At 43.0% G+C, this 24255-nt stretch overlaps 1 protein-coding gene across 10 annotated transcripts in view; it reads right to left on the minus strand.

Annotated features, from left to right (window-relative positions):
• The window catches only part of LOC131949413 (cadherin-23), a 98279-nt gene that overhangs the window by 57971 nt on the left and 16053 nt on the right, over positions 1-24255 (minus strand). Inside the window, exon 1 of one of the 10 annotated variants that reach the window (XM_059311301.1) lies at positions 10957-11064. The exons of the other annotated variants lie outside the window; for them this stretch is intronic. The gene's annotated coding sequence lies outside the window, so the exon portion shown is untranslated. Of the gene's footprint in view, positions 1-10956; positions 11065-24255 lie in introns of those variants that run through there. 10 annotated transcript variants of the gene reach the window in all.

Raw genomic sequence — 24255 nt, forward strand, 5'->3', positions numbered from 1 at the left:
CAAGGACACACCACACACATCCCCCACACGAGGATACACCCACACATCCCCCACACAAGGACACACCCCACACAAGGACACACCACACACATCCCCCACACGAGGATACACCCACACATCCCCCACACAAGGACACACCCCACACATCCCCCACACAAGGACACGCCCCACACAAGGATACACCCCGCACAAGGATACGCCCCACACAAGGACACACCCCAAACAAGGTCACACCCCACACGAGGATACACCCACACATCCCCCACACAAGGACACACCCCACACAAGGACACACCACACACATCCCCCACACGAGGATACACCCACACATCCCCCACACAAGGACACACCCCACACATCCCCCACACAAGGACACACCCCACACAAGGACACGCCCCACACAAGGACACACCCCACACGAGGACACACCCCACACGAGGACACGCCCCACACAAGGACACGCCCCACACAAGGACACACCCCACACGAGGACACACCCCACACATCCCCCACACATCCCCCACACAAGGACACACCCCACACAAGGACACACCACACACATCCCCCACACAAGGACACACCCCACACATCCCCCACACAAGGACACACCCCACACAAGGATACACCCCACACCTCCCACACACAAGGACACACCCCACACATGGACACACCCCAAACAAGGTCACACCCCACACGAGGATACACCCACACATCCCCCACACAAGGATACACCCCACACCTCCCACACACAAGGACACACCCCACACATGGACACACCCCAAACAAGGTCACACCCCACACGAGGATACACCCACACATCCCCCACACAAGGATACACCCCACACCTCCCACACACAAGGACACACCCCACACAAGGATACACCCCACACATCCCCCACACAAGGACACACCCCACACCTCCCACACACAAGGACACTCCCCACACGAGGACACACCCAACACAAGGACACACCCCACACAAGGATACACCCCACACATGGACACACCCCAAACAAGGTCACACCCCACACGAGGATACACCCACACATCCCCCACACAAGGATACACCCCACACCTCCCACACACAAGGACACACCCCACACATGGACACACCCCAAACAAGGTCACACCCCACACGAGGATACACCCACACATCCCCCACACAAGGACACACCCCACACAAGGACACACCACACACATCCCCCACACAAGGACACACCCCACACATCCCCCACACAAGGACACACCCCGCACTTCCCCCACACAAGGATACACCCACCCACAAGGATACACCCCACACAAAGATACACCCCACACAAAGACACACCCCACACATGGGCACACCCCACACAAAGATACACCCCACACAAGGATACACCCCACACATCCCACACACAAGGACACACCCCACACAAGGACACACCCCACACAAGGACACACCACACACAAGGACACATCCCACACAAGGACACACCCCACACAAGGACACACCCCACACAAGGACACACTCCACACAAGGATACACTCCACACAAGGACACACCCCACACAAGGACACACCCCACACAAGGACACACTCCACACAAGGATACACTCCACACAAGGACACACTCCACACAAGGACACACCCCACACAAGGACACACCCCACACAAGGACACACTCCACACAAGGACACACTCCACACAAGGACACACTCCACACAAGGACACACCCCACACAAGGACACACCCCACACAAGGACACACTCCACACAAGGACACACCCCACACAAGGATACACTCCACACAAGGACACACTCCACACAAGGATACACTCCACACAAGGACACACCCCACACAAGGACACACTCCACACAAGGATACACCCCACACAAGGACACACTCCACACAAGGATACACTCCACACAAGGACACACCCCACACAAGGACACACCCCACATAAGGATACACCCCACAAGAGGACAGACAGATATGATCGTACAGTGAGAACAGATATTTGACGCCATGCTAGCTAGTACTAGCTAGTACTCTCTGTTGTATGTGAGTCAACTTTCAAAACATCACGTGTGTCAACACTGAAAGACCTGTGGCTCTAAAATTATTAAAGCTAGGAGACACTTTGATGTTAATCAACTTCACAAAACATATCACTGAGAAAATCGATGACCTAAACCAGCCCTGTTGTTTTTTGAGCGATTGATATCATTTAGTCATTAGGAGTTTTTTGAGCGATTGATATCATTTAGTCATTAGGAGTTTTTTGAGCGATTGATATCATTTAGTCATTAGGAGTTTTTTTAGGTTTGACCTAGCGAGAAACGCGGGGGTGATGTCATGTGTATTCAGGTCAGGAAAAAATAGAATCCTTGGTTAGGTTTTAGCTTATACCCTGAGTGTATGTTATGGTTTCTCTTACACTACATCAGGGCGGAGTGTACGTTATGGCTTCTCTTCAGAGTTTCTTCCAAGCATCTCATCACCGCTACTAAAACATAATTACACGTAATGAGCTAAACATAATTGTATGTGTTATTTGAATGTAAGTTCTAGATGTTAGAAAGCCACGATCAAAGGCTATGTAACGACTCATCTTTCAGTGCTTAAAGTTTAACCCTAATCTACACAACATTAATTTACTCTCCACATTAACAGTAAACAATAACATAGCATACAAACCTTCAACAGCCCTTTACGAACTAGCTACCTGCAATACCAACAAGCACTCAACGTTTTTTTTTATTCTGAGTTTCGTTTAAAGACATTTTTCCGGTAAAAGTTTTCTTCCTGCAAAACTAATCGTCATCTTTCCACAGAGACACTTGTTATTATAGAATCCACATCACATTTGGCACATTCCTAACTGAATCGCAATTCCCAGCCGCTTCGATCGAATCTCACTATACCACGTGATTCAAGGCCCCACGTCCCCCATCCTTCACAAGCTTCCCTTCTCTCATTTGCTTCAGACCAAATCAACGACATTTGGTTCGGCCTTATCGACACAAGAAACCTGGCCACAAGCTCTCTCGTCATGTCAAATGAACACATCATGTACCCTTTTATTGGATGGTGTTGTTTAATCGATGGCCATTCACTCTTCCATATTTCCTCATCGATTTGTAACGATTGATTCCTTAATTTTTCTGTGTAGCCACTATAGTCATACAAATCCTTACAACAGGTACTTAGCGCTTACAATTACGTCTTTTCAAGCCTAATGGTGCTAATTGAACATTGACCAAAACATATCTCTCCATGGTGCTAATTAAAAATTGACTATAACACATATCTCCATGGTGATAATTAAACGTTGACCAAAAATTATCTCTATGGTGCTAATTCAACATTGACTAAAACACATCTATTTAAGGTGCTAATTCAACATTGACTAAAACACATCTATTTAAGGTGCTAATTCAACATTGATTATAACACAACTATTTAAGGTGCTAATTCAACATTGACTAAAACACATCTATTCAAGGTGCTAATAAGACAGCACTGTCCCAACATGTGTAGGGCCTACTAATGTAACGGACTATTGGCGCAAGTGTTCAAGGACTGGACATGAACACAGCATGTACACTGCCAGCAGAAAGTGAGTACACCACTGTACACAAAGACGGCGGGTGTATAATTATTTGAATAATAAATAACAATTACAATTTTAATAAAAACAAAATGTTCGAAAAAATTCAACCATCCAATTAAATGTAGTATGACTAAAGAAATCAATACTTTCAAACAGCACATTGTTATGTAAATGAGGAGTCCAATATCGGCTGGTCTTGCTGGGGTTATTGGAAACAATCATCAGGGGATTTATTGTGTGGACTTGGCAGAAAGTGCTGTCTGTATTCTGTCTAGAGGAAAATCAGTGCCACTGGGCAGAAAGTGATTTTCTTGAGACTCTGTGTCATTAGAAGTTAGAAAATAGAATGATTTAAATTAATTAAATACACACGTCTAACCAAGGTGCATCATATACAAAACAATGCATAATCGGCAACAGAGCGGGGTTGGGGGGGGGGGAGATCCAATAATTATATTTTATCCCCAATCCAATTCCTTGTTTTAAGGAAACCCTATATATATATATATATATATATATATATATATATATATATATATATATATATATATATATATATATATATATATATATATATATATATATATATATATATAAGGTCCCCATTAGAAATGGGTAAACTCAAAGACATATTTCCCTGCGTATTTTCCTTTCCAAAAGACAAATTCTCCTACAATTCTTCCAGTTTTCTATCAATGTGTTCCACTTGTCCTGACCGCCTTCACTTCCTGATTGCTTGATGAACCAAAAGATGCGTTTCAAATTGACACCGCTGAACAAGAGGAGAAAATCCCACTGAAAGGCTAAGTACACGGAGTTCCTTGTTGAGAGTTAACACCCTTGATTACCGTCACCCCCCCTCCTCCATCCTCCAACGCCACCTCAATCCGTGTGGCTGGTGTTGGTGCCTTATCCCCCCCCCCCCAACGAAAATCTGGCACTGTGAAGATAGTCTGTAATTTTCTTTCACCGACCAGACCTCCAGCGTTCATCCTATCGGCATTTATCTTTTGGTATCAAATATTCTGGTGTCCTGGGCTGGGGGGGGGGGGACCACCCTGACAAGTACTGGAGCTAACGATTTGACTGGTGATATACGACCATTTCTTTCAACAGTGTAGTTAGGATGCTATAGAAATAACATGGACAGTGGGGAAATGGAAGGGGTGGGGCATTCCCCTCCCCCCCCCCTATACTGAGGTGGGACGCTAGACATTGAAAATCTGCAGGTGCTACGAATTCATCAAACTACATGCGTGGTCAGTTAAAATCTGTAGATGTGATATATTCAACAATGCAGATGTTGCATGGTTAGTGAAAATGCAGCTGTATATAAACAGATGTGTAACCAACATCAATTACATCGCGCCTGAAGTAAGGTCTCACCCTCAAGATAAAAAAATCAATAGGAGAAAAGTAATTTTAAATTGTAGGCTACACTATGAACTTGGGACAACTTGACAACTTTTGTAACTTGGGGCAACTTGACAACATTTAAAATTTGGGGCAACTTGACAATTGCTATTGCCCTTTCTATAAATAGAATCCAATCATTTTTTAACAAAAGATGTAATGGAGCACCCGTCCTGTGTTGTAGTGCAGGCTAATCAAGAAATCAACCTTAATTACAACATTGTCAACACGAATACTGTTAGACTAATTCAAAGGTCAAATATTTTTTTCAGCATACTCAACTTATAGATTTTGAGACACCGGAAGTGGAGCGGGTACCACTTCCGTTTATTGGAAATCGCTATACAGTTAACATAAAACTACAAATTTGATGTTGTAAATGAAATTTAGTTAACCTAACGTAAACGGTACTCTAGCTATCGTGCTTACATATATACATACACATACACACGCTGGGGTCTACGACAAATTCCCAAAAGACACTTGTTCGAATGCCGTTTGCCCGAAGGCCGATTTCCCGAATGGACGCATTCGGGCATGTGTCCATTCGGGCATTTGTCCCATTCGGGCAAGTGTCCATTCGGGCATTTGTCGCATTCGCGCAAGTGTCCATTCGGGCATTTGTCCCATTCGGGCAAGTGTCCATTCGGGCATTTGTCGTATTCGAGCAAGTGTCCATTCGGGAAATCGGCCTTCGGGCAAGTGTCTTTCGGGAAAACGTCCGGCTCCCCACACGCTGTATATGACAAAGTAAAAAGATTAAGCTTAACGCGAGACAGCATTGATTTTGGGGTCCATTTACAGTTGGTGTTGGTGTGGGAGGTAGTGGGGAGGTTTCTAAGCCACCACAATAACATCTCCTGTCCATTCACAATTGAGATATTTGTGCCACATGACATAACAAGACTAGAAAGTTGAAGAGTTAAATTGAAATGGTTGCTACATGTGTGGGTAGATGGTTGTGGTTATGTTAGGATGTTTATGGTTATATGAGGGTGTGTGAGTAAATGTGTGAAGCTGTGTGGGTTGATGTGTGAAGCTGTGTGTGAGTTGTTGTGTGAAGCTGTGTGTGTTGTTGTTGTGTGAAGCTGTGTGTGTTGTTGTTGTGTGAAGCTGTGTGTGTGTTGTTGTGTAAAGCTGTGTGTTGTTGTTGTTGTGTGAAGCTGTGTGTGTGTTGTTGTGTAAAGCTGTGTGTTGTTGTGTAAAGCTGTGTGTGTGTTATGTGAAGCTGTGTGTGTGTTGTGTGAAGCTGTGTGTGTTGGTGTGTGAAGCTGTGTGTTGTTGTGTGAAGCTGTGTGTGTGTTGTTGTGTGAAGCTGTGTGTGTGTTGTTGTGTGAAGCTGTGTGTGTGTGTTGTTGTGTCAAGCTGTGTGTGTTGTTGTGTGAAGCTGTGTGTGTTGGTGTGTGAAGCTGTGTGTTGTTGTGTGAAGCTGTGTGTGTGTTGTTGTGTGAGGCTGTGTGTGTGTTGTTGTGTGAAGCTGTGTGTGTGTGTTGTTGTGTGAAGCTGTGTGTGTGTTGTTGTGTGAAGCTGTCTGTTGTTGTGTGAAGCTGTGTGTGTGTGTTGCTGTGTGAGGCTGTGTGTTGTTGTGTGAAGCTGTGTGTGTGTGTGTTGTTGTGTGAAAATATGTGTGTTATTATTTGTAAGAGAACCGAACAGCGATGATGTTCTCTCCCAATATTGAAATAATTAAGAAAATGTCTGAACACGTTCTAGGCCTAAAAAGACGTCGACCTAATGAAGGTAATGAGAGAAGTTTTGTTAATCGCGGTGGGTTGACAAAAAAGTTTTATTGATCAGCTGGCAATTCAATTGGACGGATAGAAAAACAAAAGATAAAAGCTTGGAGATACGTGCATCACATAACGATTATATCTGTCTGTCCTTACTGTACGATCATATATGTCCTTTTGTTACGTCATGTGAAAGTTGTTGGTTTTAAAGTAACTTCTTGTAACAACAAGACACTGATCACTCCATTAACTTCACAACATGACTTTGCTATGTCTGATTCCTCGAGTGACTAATGACGTCATGAATAGCAGCCATTTTGAATCCAAAAATAAAGTAGAAAACCTTCGAGCCGCCATGTCCAATTTATCGACATGATCAAATCCAATTTCCCATTTGACACAAGGCAGCCATTGAGTCCCATCAGTCCTGGTGTTAAGCTTTGTTCTTAACTGCATGGACTCTACTCGTGTTTCCTTTAGACATGGCCGCGTTAGTTGCCTAGCAACCACAATAACACCACAATTTAAATCTGTACGAGAAATATTTCAACATAAAATTTCTTATTTGTAATGATTTTCCCATTTAGTTAAGAGGAAGGGTTAGGGACGGGGTGGATGTAGTGAAGGGTTAGAGATGGGGTGGTGGGGGACGGGATGGATGGGGGAAGAGGGAGATAACCTTTGGACATGGAAGTAAAGCAAACATTTAAAAAAAATATGATTTTCTTGAAATCATTGTGGTTTATAAAAAGAAGAGAGAAAAAACCTTACGTTAACCAGCCGTATTTTTCCTCCTGGTAACTCCACTTGATTTGATATTCCTTCCCCTTACTTGATTCACATACCGCAGCAAGCCTATTATTTATTCAACAGATGCTGTGGGCATTTTATGGTGGGGAGTTTGTGGGGAAAACCTAGTGACGTCATAATCAACGATCGCCTGTGATGACATCATTAGTTTAAGTGATGTTGACATCATTAGTCAGCTGTATCCTGCCATTAACATTTTACTAGATATAGAAATGGCATGTACAATCCAGCGATAACAAAAATGTCCTAGAACCCACAAAAAATTACGCTCTAAAACCTTTAACTTATCTAGCATAAATAACAACACGTAGGCTAGTAGACACGGTAATGTGTTGGCAAGGTGTCTTTATGCTGTACAAAGAGATGGCTAATCAATTATCAGTTCAATGGCTGTTTATGCAATACGCGATCTTATAATATTTTCGTTTGTTCTGTGAAGGAAACCATCGGCTATCCTGGGGCTACAGAAGATTGTTATTTGAGTGGCTTGTACAAACAAGTTTTCTTCAACCTATCGCTGTGCTTGATGTAATTCTAGAGGTTCCGACAGACTAGTTCAACAAATGTAAGCAGACAGACGTGTGACGATACAAATGTAAGCATACAGACGTGTGACGATACAAATGTAGGCATACAGACGTGTGACGATACAAATGTAATCATACAGCCGATACCTCCCTGACTAGTCAATCGTGTCTGGGTGTAAATGTCCGAGTCAATGTCTCGAGTCGGTGTCTAAGGTTAAGGTCTATATGTATTCAATGGGTGAGGCTTAAGCATCAAAGTACTAGCTCACGTGACATTAGTGAAATGGAATGCTTTCAGGTGTGTGTGTGTGTGTGTGTGTGTGCGTGTGTGATTGTTACATCAGAGATGAATGGATGCTAGAAATAGAAATGAAGGCAAATAAAAGTTTTAAAGTCCTTCCTATGATCAGTAAACTGGTGACTAACTACCGCCGGTGTAGTTACTTAATATTATGAGAGCCTGGTTCAGGTGGCTCGGCTACCCAACGGCCAGAACCACCTGAGGTAAGAAAGTCACTTCTCACCAGCTGTAGTTCATTGATCTAACGGGATCATAGCAATAACATTTGCGTCGTAAGCTCTCCAGTCACTCTAAGCTCTCTGGTCACTCTAAGCTCTCTGGTCACTCTAAGCTCTCTGGTCACTCTAAGCTCTCTGGTCACTCTAAGCTCTCTGGTCACTCTAAGCTCTCTGGTCACTCTAAGCTCTCTAGTCACTCTAAGCTCTCTGGTCACTCTAAGTTCTCTGGTCACTCTAAGCTCTCTGGTCACTCTAAGCTCTCTAGTCACTCTAAGCTCTCTAGTCACTCTAAGCTCTCTGGTCACTCTAGGCTCTCTGGTCACTCTAAGCTCTCTGGTCATATTAAGCTTACTTGCATGTACTTTATCTCTCTGGTCAATCTAATGCCATCATCTATGGTGGGACTCTATAAATATGGAACTGTTTATCTATGCACGACTGATGTTCCATTCATTTCACGGTGGATTGTCTGTCACAAGTCTCCAATAATTACCTCCCTTGTACAGTACAGCTTACGTCCCTTGACAAAAGAAAATAATCGGCCCCTAATTCCCATCCATTGGCGCTACAAAGTTAAAAAGAAACATTTTGAGGACACCATTAAACATTTATCCACCAGCTATCATCACCAACCGCACTTGAGAGAAAATGACATTGTGAAATTTTGAAGCAAAAACCCTACGAGGGGAAAAAACAGAATATTAACTTAACACGTTCTCTCTCTCCTTCTTTCTCTCTCTCTCTCCTGCCCCCCCCCCCCCTCCACCCCCAGCGACCCCCCCCCCCCCCCCCCACACACACACACCCTCGCAGCCAATGTGCCGTTTAAGCAATTTAGTAAGCAAGTTTTTTTTTTTAATTTCAAGACACAAATGGCTGATTACATTGATCTTGCGGGAAGCGAGTTCTTTATAAACTGTGTAGAAGATCCTGATGGAAAACAAAATCTGCAGTCGTCCGCTAACCAGGCCAGATTCAATGGCTGCTTGACCAACTGATGGCAACAAAACCTTCAGTCGTCAGCTAACCAGGCCAGATTCAATGGCTGCTTGACCAACTGATGGCAACAAAACCTGCAGTCGTCAGCTAACCAGGCTAGATTCAATGGCTGCTTGACCAACTGATGGCAACAAAACCTGCAGTCGTCAGCTAACCAGGCCAGATTCAATGGCTGCTTGACCAACTGATAGCAACAAAACCTTCAGTCGTCAGCTAACCAGGCCAGATTCAATGGCTGCTTGACCAACTGATGGCAACAAAACCTGCAGTCGTCAGCTAACCAGGTCAGATTCAATGGCTGCTTGACCAACTGATGGCAACAAAACCTGCAGTCGTCAGCTAACCAGGCCAGATTCAATGGCTGCTTGACCAACTGATGGCAACAAAACCTGCAGTCGTCAGCTAACCAGGCCAGATTCAATGGCTGCTTGACCAACTGATAGCAACAAAACCTTCAGTCGTCAGCTAACCAGGCCAGATTCAATGGCTGCTTGACCAACTGATGGCAACAAAACCTGCAGTCGTTAGCTAACCAGGCCAGATTCAATGGCTGCCTGACCAGGCTTGGTCAATCATTACATAATAGAAATAAAACACACACAAAAAACAATAATTAATTAAAGTGGGAAAATCAATCGGTAATTGATTAAGAATAATTTGGAACATTAGATCTGGCTTGAAAAATCTCCAACAATATCAATGAGTGATCAAAGGCCTGTGTTATTTCAGATCGGGCTGGAAGAGATCATGTATTTATAGATCGTGTTACATTCGTCAAGCATGGCCGGAGATTGATCTAGGATCTCAACAAACAACATGGCTACTAATGGGGCAGGGATCATAAGTACCATGCTTTGTGACAACACGGATATTAGTACCGACACACTCAGACATTAGTACCGACACACTCAGACATTAGTACCGACACACACAGACATTAGTACCGACACACTCAGACATTAGTACCGACACACTCAGACATTAGTACCGACACACTCAGACATTAGTACCGACACACTCAGACATTAGTACCGACAACCTCAGACATTAGTACCGACACACACAGACATTAGTACCGACACACTCAGACATTAGTACCGACACACTCAGACATTAGTAAAGAAGTAAAGATGGTAAATTGCATGATTAACTGATTTCAGTATACAGTGCTATCAAACTTTAATTGCCACTGGATTATGTTAAAAAATGTAATAAATCTATAAGAAAAAGAAGGATTTAAAAACATTTAAAGAAATGATAGGTCTTATAATCGTGAATTATCGCTATAGAGCTGAGCCCATGGGCAGGTGACTTGAAATTAAAAGATCAAAGTTTGGATTATTTAACGACCAACAGCGGTACTCACCATCAAAGTGATTAGCCAGCTTGTTCTCAGGCCAGGTGTAAGAGTATTAGATTAATCCACTGAGTCACACGCTACACCAAACCCCGCGTGCGCTCTAAAGTAAGTCTCAACCAGTGCCTCCGCTGAGCGGATTAGTCCTGATCCTTTAATCTTCAATGATTGAGATTTTAATACACTGACAACATGCTGGGTGTGGGTGTCGGGTCAGGTGGGGCTATCGGGGTGGGCGTGGTCACGGTGTTGGCTTGTGTGCCATGTGTGTGCGTTGTGTAGCTGTTGTGTGGGTTTGTGTGGATGTTGTGTGGATGTTGTGTGGATGTTGTGTGGATGCTGTGTGGGTTTTGTGTAGCTGGTGTGTGGGCTTTGTGTGGATGTTGTGTGGATGTTGTGTGGGTTTTGGGTGGATGTTGTGTGGATGTTGTGTGGATGTTGTGTGGGTTTTGTGTGGATGTTGTGTGGATGTTGTGTGGATGTTGTGTGGATGTTGTGTGGGTTTTGTGTGGATGTTGTGTGGATGTTGTGTGGGTTTTGTGTGGATGTTGTGTGGATGTTGTGTGGATGTTGTGTGGATGTTGTGTGGATGTTGTGTGGATGTTGTGTGGATGTTGTGTGGATGCTGTGTGGGTTTTGTGTAGCTGGTGTGTGGGCTTTGTGTAGCTGGTGTGTGGGTTTGTGTTGGTTTGTGTGGATGTTGTGTGGGTTTTGTGTGGATGTTGTGTGGATGTTGTGTGGGTTTTGTGTGGATGTTGTGTGGATGTTGTGTGGATGTTGTGTGGGTTTTGTGTGGATGTTGTGTGGATGTTGTGTGGATGCTGTGTGGGTTTTGTGTAGCTGGTGTGTGGGCTTTGTGTAGCTGGTGTGTGGGTTTGTGTTGGTTTGTGTGGATGTTGTGTGGGTTTTGTGTGGATGTTGTGTGGATGTTGTGTGGGTTTTGTGTGGATGTTGTGTGGGTTTTGTGTGGATGTTGTGTGGATGTTGTGTGGGTTTTGTGTGGATGTTGTGTGGGTTTTGTGTGGATGTTGTGTGGATGTTGTGTGGATGCTGTGTGGGCTTTGTGTAGCTGGTGTGTGGGTTTGTGTTGGTTTGTGTGGATGTTGTGTGGGTTTTGTGTGGATGTTGTGTGGATGTTGTGTGGATGCTGTGTGGGCTTTGTGTAGCTGGTGTGTGGGTTTGTGTTGGTTTGTGTGGATGTTGTGTGGGTTTTGTGTGGATGTTGTGTGGGTTTTGGGTGGATGTTGTGTGGATGTTGTGTGGATGCTGTGTGGGTTTTGTGTAGCTGGTGTGTGGGTTTTGTGTAGCTGGTGTGTGGGTTTGTGTTGGTTTGTGTGGATGTTGTGTGGGTTTTGTGTGGGTTTTGTGTGGGTATTGTGTGTGCATTGTGTGTGTGTGGGTGTATGTGTGTGCGTTCAGTGTATCAGCTTGTTGTCCGTGTCGATGTAAAGCATCAGTACACAGAAAGCACAGGGTGATTGTGGGACCATCAAATTAGAAAACTGACCACCCAATCCTGGTCAAACACAAGATGCCAAGGTAAAACATACGGTTTGTTGGGTGTCTGTTAAACATAAGGTCTCTCTAGCCTAGGTTAAAGGTCAAGGATAAAGTTAGCACAGCTTCTTACACAACATTTATTTTCCTCCCCACACCTAACAGGTGTCATGTGGGGGGGGGGGGGGGGGGGGCTACAACTGCCGGGGTCAACTCAAAGTTTTCAACCATTGCTTTACAACTGACGTGTTCAACATTTCCACCAGGAAGGAAATAGACAACCATGTTATTTATAGCGCAACTATCCAGCAAATAATGTTGGAGTAAATCAGAAGTATTTTTATTCCCATCCGTTTTAGTGTAATCAAGCCAGGAAGCTAAATATGGTTCGTTTGGAAATACGATGGGGAGGAAAGAAAGGAGGCGGAACCATACGGAAAACACCGACATCAAGCGATGCCTATCACGTGAGCACAGCAGATTGTTTCAGTGAAATAACTTATCCTATGTGGGCTTCAGGAGCCGGAAATGACGTAGTGTCTGGTGGGATGAAGGCTCATTGAAGATAAAAGACTAGAGTGTCACTGCACTCCGTATTACTAGAGTGTCACTGCACTCCGTCACCTGCACTCCGTATTATTAGTGTCTACACCTGCACTCTGTATTACTAGAGTGTCACCACCCGCACTCCGTCACCTGCACTCCGCATTACTTGTGTCACCACCTGCACTCCCTATTACTAGAGTGTACCACCTGCACTCTCTATTACTAGAGTGTCACCACCTGCACTCTCCATTACTAGAGTGTCACCACATGCACTCTCTATTACTAGAGTGTCACCACCTGCACTCTCTATTACTAGAGTGTCACCACCCGCACTCCGTCACCTTCACTCCGCATTACTTGTGTCACCACCTGCACTCTCTATTACTAGAGTGTCACCACCTGCACTCTCTATTACTAGAGTGTCACCACCTGCACTCTGTATTACTAGAGTGTCACCACATGCACCCCGTCGCCTACACTCTGTATTACTAGAGTGTGAACTACACTCTGTATTATTAGAGTGTGTTTCCCAATTGTACTCCATATTGCCAATGTGTTTTACACACACAATGGTGTAGTAATGTATACACAGTGATTCTTAAAGAAGGACCTGTAAACCAATGGAGCGTATGATTTTACGGCACGCAGATAAGCGATCACCGAAGTTAAGATAAGAGAAGTGGCTGTGTTGATAGCTCAGACAAGAAGACAAGTAAGTTAAGTTATTGTAAGAATACTGGCCGAAAGTTGGTTGAAATATGACAGTTTTATGGTCCAACTAGACAATATGCAAGTCACACGTCATTACAAGGGGCGGGTGGTGCCAACGATTGTCGCCACATACGGCAGTAGACCCAGGGCGGCAGTAGACTCAGGGCGGCAGTAGACCCAGGGCGGCAGTAGACCCAGGGCGGCAGTAGACCCAGGGCGGCAGTAGACCCAGGGCGGCAGTAGACCCAGGGCGGCAGTAGACCCAGGGCGGCAGTAGACCCAGGGCGGCAGTAGACCCAGGGTGGCAGTAGACCCAGGGCGGCAGTAGACCCATGTCAGGGCGGCAGTAGACCCATGTCAGGACGGCAGTAGACCCAGGGCGGCAGTAGACCCAGGGCGGCAGTAGACCCAGGGTGGCAGTAGACCCAGGGCGGCAGTAGACCCAGGGCGGCAGTAGACCCAGGGCGGCAGTAGACCCAGGGCGGCAGTAGACCCATGGCGGCAGTAGACCCAGGGCGGCAGTAGACCCAGGGCGGCAGTAGACCCAAACGTGATTTAGTTTTGGGCCAGGTGATATAGAGAGTAGCGATTGGTTTAGCTGACGGTACGAATCGTAAGGACTGTTTAGTACCGCATAAACACCCTCGATTTCTCCAAGTGCTTCATAGTTTTGGGTGTCTTCTTCCCCATCAAATACCCAATTAAAGAATAGATTGATTTACTGTTGTTTAAATAACAGCCAAATGCCTTTCATTTTCCAACACATCTAAGCGAATAATTTGTTAAATGGAGAAGGCCAGGTTTATTGAGTTGGGTTTGATCATTGTTAAAAATAACGCGATTCTTTTCAGATTTTGCTATCAAAGCAGGGGTAAAATTAAAATATAAAAACCCTAAACCTGAATGTAATCCAGAAATGTAATATTTCTAGAATCCATACGTTGAAATCCAGAGAACTTTAAAATAATTGTTTCGAGTTTAAGGCTACTTTTCTATTTATTTTTATTAAGCCTAAGTTATAACCTGAAGCTTCACTTTCAAACATTGATTGGCTGTACAGAAACTCAGAAATCGATCTTCTGAAAACCCTGCTTCATAGAACATTATTCGTGAACTCGTTGATGTCCATTATACGATATGTATCCTTACAGATTATCTCTTTGTTTTAGGCAAAGGTTTTTTGTTTGTACTTGACAGCCCAACAATGCATGAGTGGCTACCGTTAACGTTTCATTCAAGCGTGACCACAGATTTCAAGTCGATTATTCATGCGTGAAGTGAAACAATCAAACAGGACTGTGTCATGCAAGGAGACACGTATATGGCTAATACAAACACTACACGTATATGGCTAATACAAACACTACACGTATATGGCTAATACAAACACTACACGTATATGGCTAATACAAACACTACACGTATATGGCTAATACAAACACTACACGTATATGGCTAATACAAACACTACACGTATATGGCTAATACAAACACTACAGGTATATGGCTAATACAAACACTACACGTATCTGGCTAATACAAACACTACACGTATATGGCTAATACAAACACTACAGGTATATGGCTAATACAAACACTACACGTATCTGGCTAATACAAACACTACACGTATATGGCTAATACAAACACTACACGTATATGGCTAATACAAACACTACACGTATATGGCTAATACAAACACTACACGTATATGGCTAATACAAACACTACACGTATATGGCTCTTACAAACACAGTCTGAAGTTTTGATGCCAACACAAATCACACATTGGCTGTTGAGTCTGCTGGCAAATGGTTTGAAACCAATCCCCGTGGCTAGTGTTGCTACGTCACCACAGTATCAAAACACATTTACTGGCCGGGTGGTCAGATTTTATTTGCTCGAGTAGAGTGGTTGGTCCACTTCTCGCTACACCCAAATCACGCGAGATATCTCGGTATGTTGCGTGACATGCTAATCTTTTGTCACCAAATACTAGGATTTGGTTTCAACTTTCAATTGGTTTTCAATTGTACGCACATTTTTTAAAAGCATTTTTTCTTAATAAAAGCTTATTTCGTTTTATTCGTTTTTACAAAGTGCAAAGTCTACATCTAAAAACAAAGTACAAAGTATGAAGCTAAATAGAATTCAATTGAACAAGACACCCTAGCATAACACCCCAACAGGACACCCTGGCAGAGGCGTAGCGAGGGGGGGGGGGCGGGGTGCGGACCGCACCGGGTGACACAATTTAGGGGGGGGGGTGACACCAAGACAAAAAAAATAGCAAAATATATAGAGAAAAATGATAACTCCACTTAATTAAGTGATTAATTCGAGTGTTAAATAGTGTTTTAAGAGGTGCAAATTGAAAGTTTGAGCTGGGGGGGGGGGAGGTACAAATCGAAAGTTTGAGGGAAGGTGCAAATCGAAAATTGAAAATTTGTCCCCGGGAAGGTTCGCTACGCCTCTGGGGGGGGGTGGGTGACACCATTAAGTGCCGCACCGGGTGACACCCGACCTCGCTACGCCACTGCACCCTAGCATAACACCCCAAACAGGACACCCTAGCATAATACCCTAATAGGACACCATCAGGACACGCCAACAGCACCACATAAGTAGACACCATATTGGTGATGATAGACACATCTGTAGACAGAAATGGTAGACACATTGGTAGACAAAGAAATGGTAGACACATTGGTAGACACAGAAATGGTAGACACATTGGTAGACACAGAAATGGTAGACACATTGGTTGACACAGAAATGGTAGACAAATTGGTAGACACAGAAATGATAGACAAATTGGTAGACACAGAAATGGTAGACAAATTGGTAGACACAAAAATGGTAGACACATTGGTAGACACAGAAATGGTAGACACATTGGTAGACACAGAAATGGTAGACACGTTGGTAGACACAGAAATGGTAGACACATTGTTAGACACAGAAATGTTAGACAGAAATGGTAGACACAGAAATGTTAGACAGAAATGGTAGACACATTGGTAGACACAGAAATGGTAGACACATTGGTAGACACAGAAATGGTAGACGCATTGGCAGACACAGAAATGGTAGACACATTGGTTGACACAGAAATGGTAGACAAATTGGTAGACACAGAAATGATAGACAAATTGGTAGACACAGAAATGGTAGACAAATTGGTAGACACAAAAATGGTAGACACATTGGTAGACACAGAAATGGTAGACACATTGGTAGACACAGAAATGGTAGACACGTTGGTAGACACAGAAATGGTAGACACATTGTTAGACACAGAAAGGTTGACACATTGGTAGACACAGAAATGTTAGACAGAAATGGTAGACACATTGGAAGACACAGAAATGGTAGACACATTGGTAGACACAGAAATGATAGACAAATTGGTAGACACAGAAATGGTAGACACATTGGTAGACACAGCAATGGTAGACACATTAGTAGACACAGAAATGGTAGACACATTGGTAGACACAGCAATGGTAGACACATTAGTAGACACAGAAATGGTAGACACGTTGGTAGACACAGAAATGGTAGACACATTGTTAGACACAGAAAGGTTGACACATTGGTAGACACAGAAATGTTAGACAGAAATGGTAGACACATTGGAAGACACAGAAATGGTAGACACATTGGTAGACACAGAAATGGTAGACAAATTGGTAGACACAGAAATGATAGACAAATTGGTAGACACAGAAATGGTAGACACATTGGTAGACACAGAAATGGTAGACAAATTGGTAGACACAGAAATGGTAGACACATTGGTAGACACAAAAATGGTAGACACATTGGTAGACACAGAAATGGTAGACACATTGGTAGACACAGAAATGGTAGACACATTGGTAGACACAGAAATGGTAGACACATTGGTAGACACAGAAATGATAGACACATTGGTAGACACAGAAATGGTAGACACATTGGTAGACACAGAAATGGTAGACACATTGGTAGACACAGAAATGGTAGACAAATTGGTAGACACAGAAATGATAGACAAATTGGTAGACACAGAAATGGTAGACACATTGGTAGACACAGCAATGGTAGACACATTAGTAGACACAGAAATGGTAGACACATTGGTAGACACAGCAATGGTAGACACATTAGTAGACACAGAAATGGTAGACACATTGGTAGACACAAAAATGGTAGACACATTGGTAGACACAGAAATGGTAGACACATTGGTAGACACAGAAATGGTAGACACATTGGTAGACACAGAAATGGTAGACACATTGGTAGACACAGAAATGATAGACACATTGGTAGACACAGAAATGGTAGACACATTGGTAGACACAGAAATGGTAGACACATTGGTAGACACAGAAATGTAAAGGCCTAGATGAAAGAAGGAAAAGGGAGCCATAATAGAAATCAAAATGGCGTCCATATGTGTTTGGTCAGATCAAAATGGCGTCCATATGTGTTTGGTCAGAGAAAAAGTTGACAAAATGAAAAGTTGTTAGTTAAAAACAAAAACAAAAAAGTATAAAAACACACTGAATAATTTCAAATTATTCAAAATAATATTTGGCATAATTTTCATTTAATGATTAGGCGTAGTAATACACGATGCTTATATTTTTTATTATACGTATTATATATAGCCGTGTGCTATAAAACCTGTCAAGTTACAGGTTCGGTACCCGTGCAGTCAGAGTTAACATTTTTTTTAAAATCTACCCACATGGATGGCCAGCCGCGTGAAATTCCAACGCTCGCCAATGTTGTCATTCATTGTTATTATTTCGACGTTAGCTTTGATGATTTATTCAGTTGTAATTCCGATGAGGATCCAACAATGTTATCAATTTTCGAAAGGATACATTTGTCAGACTTTTCAAATCGAGAATATGAAGCAATTTATGTTTGAATCAATTCTATTATTTTCTCCTGAGGGTACGGCCCACCGGAAATCATTTTAGTTTTGTCGGGAAAAAAAACAGAACGGAGAAAAAAAAATGGTTGAAACACATACCAGTAAATAATCAGGGTTGAACTGAATTATTAGGTAATGGGTCAGTTTGGGTATTTAATAAAGTAATATGTTGTTTTGTTAATTTAAGTGTATATATTTTGGTTGTTATTTTTCGTAATAATTTTCGAATGTTATATTTGATGTCTGGAAGTTACCACTAATTCAACCTCATCTCCCCTGCAAACGTCCCCAAAACACGACTTATAGCCACACGTGCACGAGCCCTGTGTCACGGTGATTGTTTACACAGCCCCGTCCAATTAGCTTTAGTTGTTGTTGGCTCCTGGTTTCAATGATTTCAATATCACCCCTCCCCCACACACACAATGTTTCTAATACTCGCCTCAATCTCCACACAGTCTGATGACCTTGTCGCCTCGATCTACCAACTATCTGATGACCTTGTCGCCTCGATCTACCAACTATCTGATGACCTTGTCGCCTCGATCTACCAACTGTCTGATGACCTTGTCGCCTCGATCTACCAACTGTCTGATGACCTTGTCGCCTCGATCTACCGACAGCCAGATGACCTTGTCGCCTCGATCTACCAACTGTCTGATGACCTTGTCGCCTCGATCTACCAACTATCTGATGACCTTGTCGCCTCGATCTACCAACTATCTGATGACCTTGTCGCCTCGATCTACCAACTATCTGATGACCTTGTCGCCTCGATCTACCAACTATCTGATGACCTTGTCGCCTCGATCTACCGACAGTCTGATGACCTTGTCGCCTCGATCTACCGACAGTCTTATGACCTTGTCGCCTCGATCTACCGACAGTCTTATGACCTTGTCACCTCGATCTACCGACAGTCTTATGACCTTGTCGCCTCGATCTAAGGACAGTCTTATGACCTTGTCGCCTCGATCTAAGGACAGTCTGATGACCTTGTCGCCTCGATCTACCGACTGTCTGATGACCTTGAGCCAGGACCGACAAGTGAGTCATTGTGTCATATTGGCCGGGTAAACACAGGTAACGGCTGCAGGAAATCACGTGACGCTCGTCATACTGCGCCGTTAGATTCTTGTTTGTATCTTGTTTTATTGCCGACTTCATTAGATTCGTGTTTGTATGTTGTTTTATTGCCGACTTCATTAGATTCTTGTTTGTATGTTGTTTTATTGCCAACTTCGTTAGATTCATACAGTCATTCGTTTGTGACAGGCTCTCTAACGTCCATCACGTGACTGGCTCTCTAACGTCCATCACGTGACATCACGTGACAGGCTCTCTAACGTCCATCACGTGACTGGCTCTCTAACGTCCATCACGTGACTGGCTCTCTAACGTCCATCACGTGACAGTCTCTCTAACGTCCATCACGTGACAGGCTCTCTAACGTCCATCACGTGACAGTCTCTCTAACGTCCATCACGTGACAGGCTCTCTAACGTCCATCACGTGTCCAGCGCGTGCACTAAGTATTTCTCAGATGTGCAGGTGTGCAGACAGATGTGCAGGTGTGCCGCTGGCACGAGAGCATGAAGGTCACGTGTGAAATAATTAACAAACAAATCAATGATTCGCCTAAATGGTTTATCAGATTCGGCACATTTTATTTGATGACTAACAGCCAATAAATGGTGTCCTAATTGTTCAACCCATCAATGGTGTCCTAATTGTTCAACCAATAAATGTTGTCCTAATTGTTCAACCAATAAATGGTGTCTTATTGTTCAGCCAATAAATGGTGTCCTAATTGTTCAACCAATAAATGGTGTCTTATTGTTCAGCCAATAAATGGTGTCCTAATTGTTCTACCAATAAATGGTGTCCTAATTGTTCTAAAACATGCATGCAATGATGACTGGTTTGTCTTTTATATCGAGACGTCATATTTTAGAGCCTCCTATTTTTACAGCCAATATCTTCCTAATCTAAAAACACTTACTTTTTTTACATTTTTGCGTACAATTACTTTCGGTTATAAGACGAAATCAATAACGTGATTAATTGCATGTCTAGTTTATCGACAGCATAAACCAGTCAAAATTGTCAACGGTATGCATCGATTATTTCATATTTAAGCTTCTTTCAGGGTTACTGCTCTTTTTGTTTACTGCACAGCTTAGCAGGACAGTAGTGTGACATGTATGTGTCAGTTGTGTGACAGATATGTGTCAGTTGTGTGACATATGTGTCAGTTGTGATATATATATATATATATATATATATATATATATATATATATATATATATATATATATATATATATGTCAGTTGTGTGACATGTATGTGTCAGTTGTGTGACATGTATGCGTCAGTTGTGTGACAGATATGTGTGTCAGTTGTGTGATAGATATGTGTCAGTTATGTGACATGTATGTGTCAGTTGTGTGACAAGTATGTGTCAGTTGTGTGACAGATATGTGTCAGTTTTGTGACAGATATGTGTCAGTTGTGTGACATGTATGTGTCAGTTGTGTGACATGTATGTGTCAGTTATGTGACATGTATGTGTCAGTTGTGTGACAGCAATGAACTGACAAACACATGTTTTTAAGTTTCAACCATTTTCTCCACCAAGCAGATCGTGTTAAAATACGATAGAGACGTTGTAAGGAGAATTCCAGGAGAAACATGGTCAGGCGCTAAATATTTTAATGTTTCCTGGCTGGATGTATAGAAACAATTGAACACCAAACACAATGTGTTGTGTTGGCGCTGGCCAGGCTATCACGTCGTGTCCTGGACAAACTTGATCTACTTGTCTGCTGTTGACTAGAGGCCAAATTGGAATGTGCATTTGGCGCGTGTCATTGTTTGGTTCGTGTTTGCCATCACTGACCACACCGGAAGGGAAGTGAGGACCACGTGTTTCTCTATTCACCTTCCGTTAGTTACTTTTGATTTCCTGCTCAATCAACGGCAATGAGTGAGTCAATATGTGTGTGTGTGTGCACGTGTCATGTACGCTAGCCTTGGTTTTGTATGTTTGTAAAGATTTTGTGCGTGTCAGTGTTCGTGTGTGTGTTTTATAAGCATTCTAGGGGGCGGGGCCAGATGAAACTTAAGTGACGTTTGACCCCTCCACCTGTGAGCTGACTAGGCTACAGAATTAAACCTTTGGATTGAATAAGTCCGTACCTTACAGGCTACAGAATTAAACCTTTGGATTGAATAAGTCCGTACCTTACAGGCTACAGAATTAAACCTTTGGATTGAATAAGTCCGTACCTTACAGGCTACAGAATTAAACCTTTGGATTGAATAAATCCGTACCCTACAGGCTCACTAATTGTACCCATCTCGCTCTCCACATCCACATCCTTGTAAAACTGATGAGTTCAGATCACCCCCATCTCTTCCCCCTCCCCCCCCCCTTGGGAGGAGGGTTGTAGTATTAGAAGAAAATGAAACTGGGACCTTAGTTAGCTACTAGCGATTTGACGTAAAAAAGACATGTAGTGTATGACGTCATGAAGTTACGTAATTGTTACAAACTTTGCACTTGTTGACCTTGTCACTAGAATGTTGAATACCGGAAAACTGGTTTACATTCGTGTACATGAATTTATATGTTGATTCAAGAATTTTCTTGATTACATCAAATCATAACATTTAAATGGTTTGATATAGTACACGAATGGAGCAATATTTCCCATCAACAAACCTAGAAAGGAGGGCAAGAGTTACATGTATGGAGCAATATTTCCCGTCAACAAAGTAGAAATCACGACAAAAGTTACATGTATGGAGCAATATTTCCCGTCAACAAACCTAGAAAGGAGGGCAAGAGTTCGTGACGCGCTCAGCTAAGACGTTCCCACCCCTCCCTACATTACATCAATACCTCGCATCATTGCGCTCGTCGCAATACTCGGCTTGTCGTGGCGTTTTGTTTGATCGAATGGCTATAATTTTTGTTTGATCGAAATAACAATAGTTTTTTGTGTGATCGTGTCGGCTTCAGTTTTTTGTAACCTTACCACACCGACAGCATCAAATCTAGATGCCGTGTTTGTCTGCTCTTGTCAACGATCTGACGACCGCTAGGGGGAGAGAACAATTTTCCCACGGGACCAACGGGCGCTCACTTTTCTCGGAGTCTAGCTTTATGGAACGAATGTTGGTCAGTTCTTGGACCCTAGCTTTATGGAACGAATGTTGGTCAGTTCTTGGACTCTATCTTTATGGAACGAATGTTGGTCACTTTTCTTGGACTATAGCTTTATGGCCAACAGTGGGTTTCAAATCAAAGTTAGACCTTTTCTTTAAATATAGCAGCGATTAAGATTTGGGTCCACTAACTGAGTTCATCTAGTCTGATGAATACGAGGGAAGGGAGGGGCATTTTCACGCGTGACTGAGTTGGTTGGTAGATAGTTTAAACCACGTTTATCAATATCTTGACGGATCGGCTAAACCTTTGTTGGTGGATCATTTAGACCATTTATAATAATTTTTTGGTGGATAATTTAATTTAGACCATTTTAAACACATTGTTGGTGGATCCTTTAGACAAGGGGTCTCCAAACTTTTCAGTCCGAGGGCCGCATTAACTATCAAATTTCAGTTCGGTGGCCAGTTTCTTCCAGGCATGTCGTGACTTTCTGAGCAAGTTCCTCAGCCAACTCCGACAAACGTTTTTTCCGTGGACAAAAAGATCACCGCGGGCCGGATGAGAGGACCTCGCGGGCCGAATCCGGCCCGCGGGCCGTAGTTGGGAGACCCCTGCTTTAGACCATTCTAAACAATGTTTTGGCTCATGTTTTCTCCACTCAAATATTAGGAAAGAGTATGCTGCTCCTACATGAATTACTTGTTAATTTAAATACTTTATACTTGCAATGCCCAACATATCATCTTCTTATGATGACACATACAGAGATTACATAAAAAGTGGAATATCGCCTGAATTGTAATATGTTCTCAAGCGTGCACTACTACAGGCGATGCAGTTTTTAGTTCTACTATTTATTGTAGGACACTTATGCATAAACAATACTTTAGACAATAATTTTGACAGGACGTTCATACAATCAATATTTCACTTAAGTATTTCTGTAGGAAATGTAAACAGAATTACAAAAATCAATTATTTACTTAACTACATTTGTAGGCCATTCAAACCGCAACAATGGATACTACTATACAAATATCAGATCAGTGGGTATCAATAAAACACGTTCTTACATGTTCTACATAGCTTAAAGCCTGGTGTGCTGGGTTAACACATGTGTAGCTGGGACAACACATGTGTAGCCTAATGTGATGGGACAACACATGTGTAGCTGGGACAACACATGTGTAGCTGGGACAACACATGTGTAGCTGGGACAACACATGTGTAGCCTAATGTGATGGGACAACGCATTTGAGGCTGGGACAACACATGTGTAGCTGGGACAACACATGTGTAGCTGGGACAACACATGTGTAGCTGTGACATAACATGTGTAGCTGGGACAACACATGTGTAGCCTAATGTGATGGGACAACACATGTGTAGCTGGGACAACACATGTGTAGCTGGGACAACGCATATGTAGCCTAATGTGATGGGACAACAC

The sequence above is a fragment of the Physella acuta genome, unplaced genomic scaffold (genome assembly GCF_028476545.2).
Source record: "Physella acuta isolate Inbredline_101_S28 unplaced genomic scaffold, ASM2847654v3 ptg000694l, whole genome shotgun sequence".
In the NCBI taxonomy this organism is placed as follows: domain Eukaryota; kingdom Metazoa; phylum Mollusca; class Gastropoda; family Physidae; genus Physella; species Physella acuta.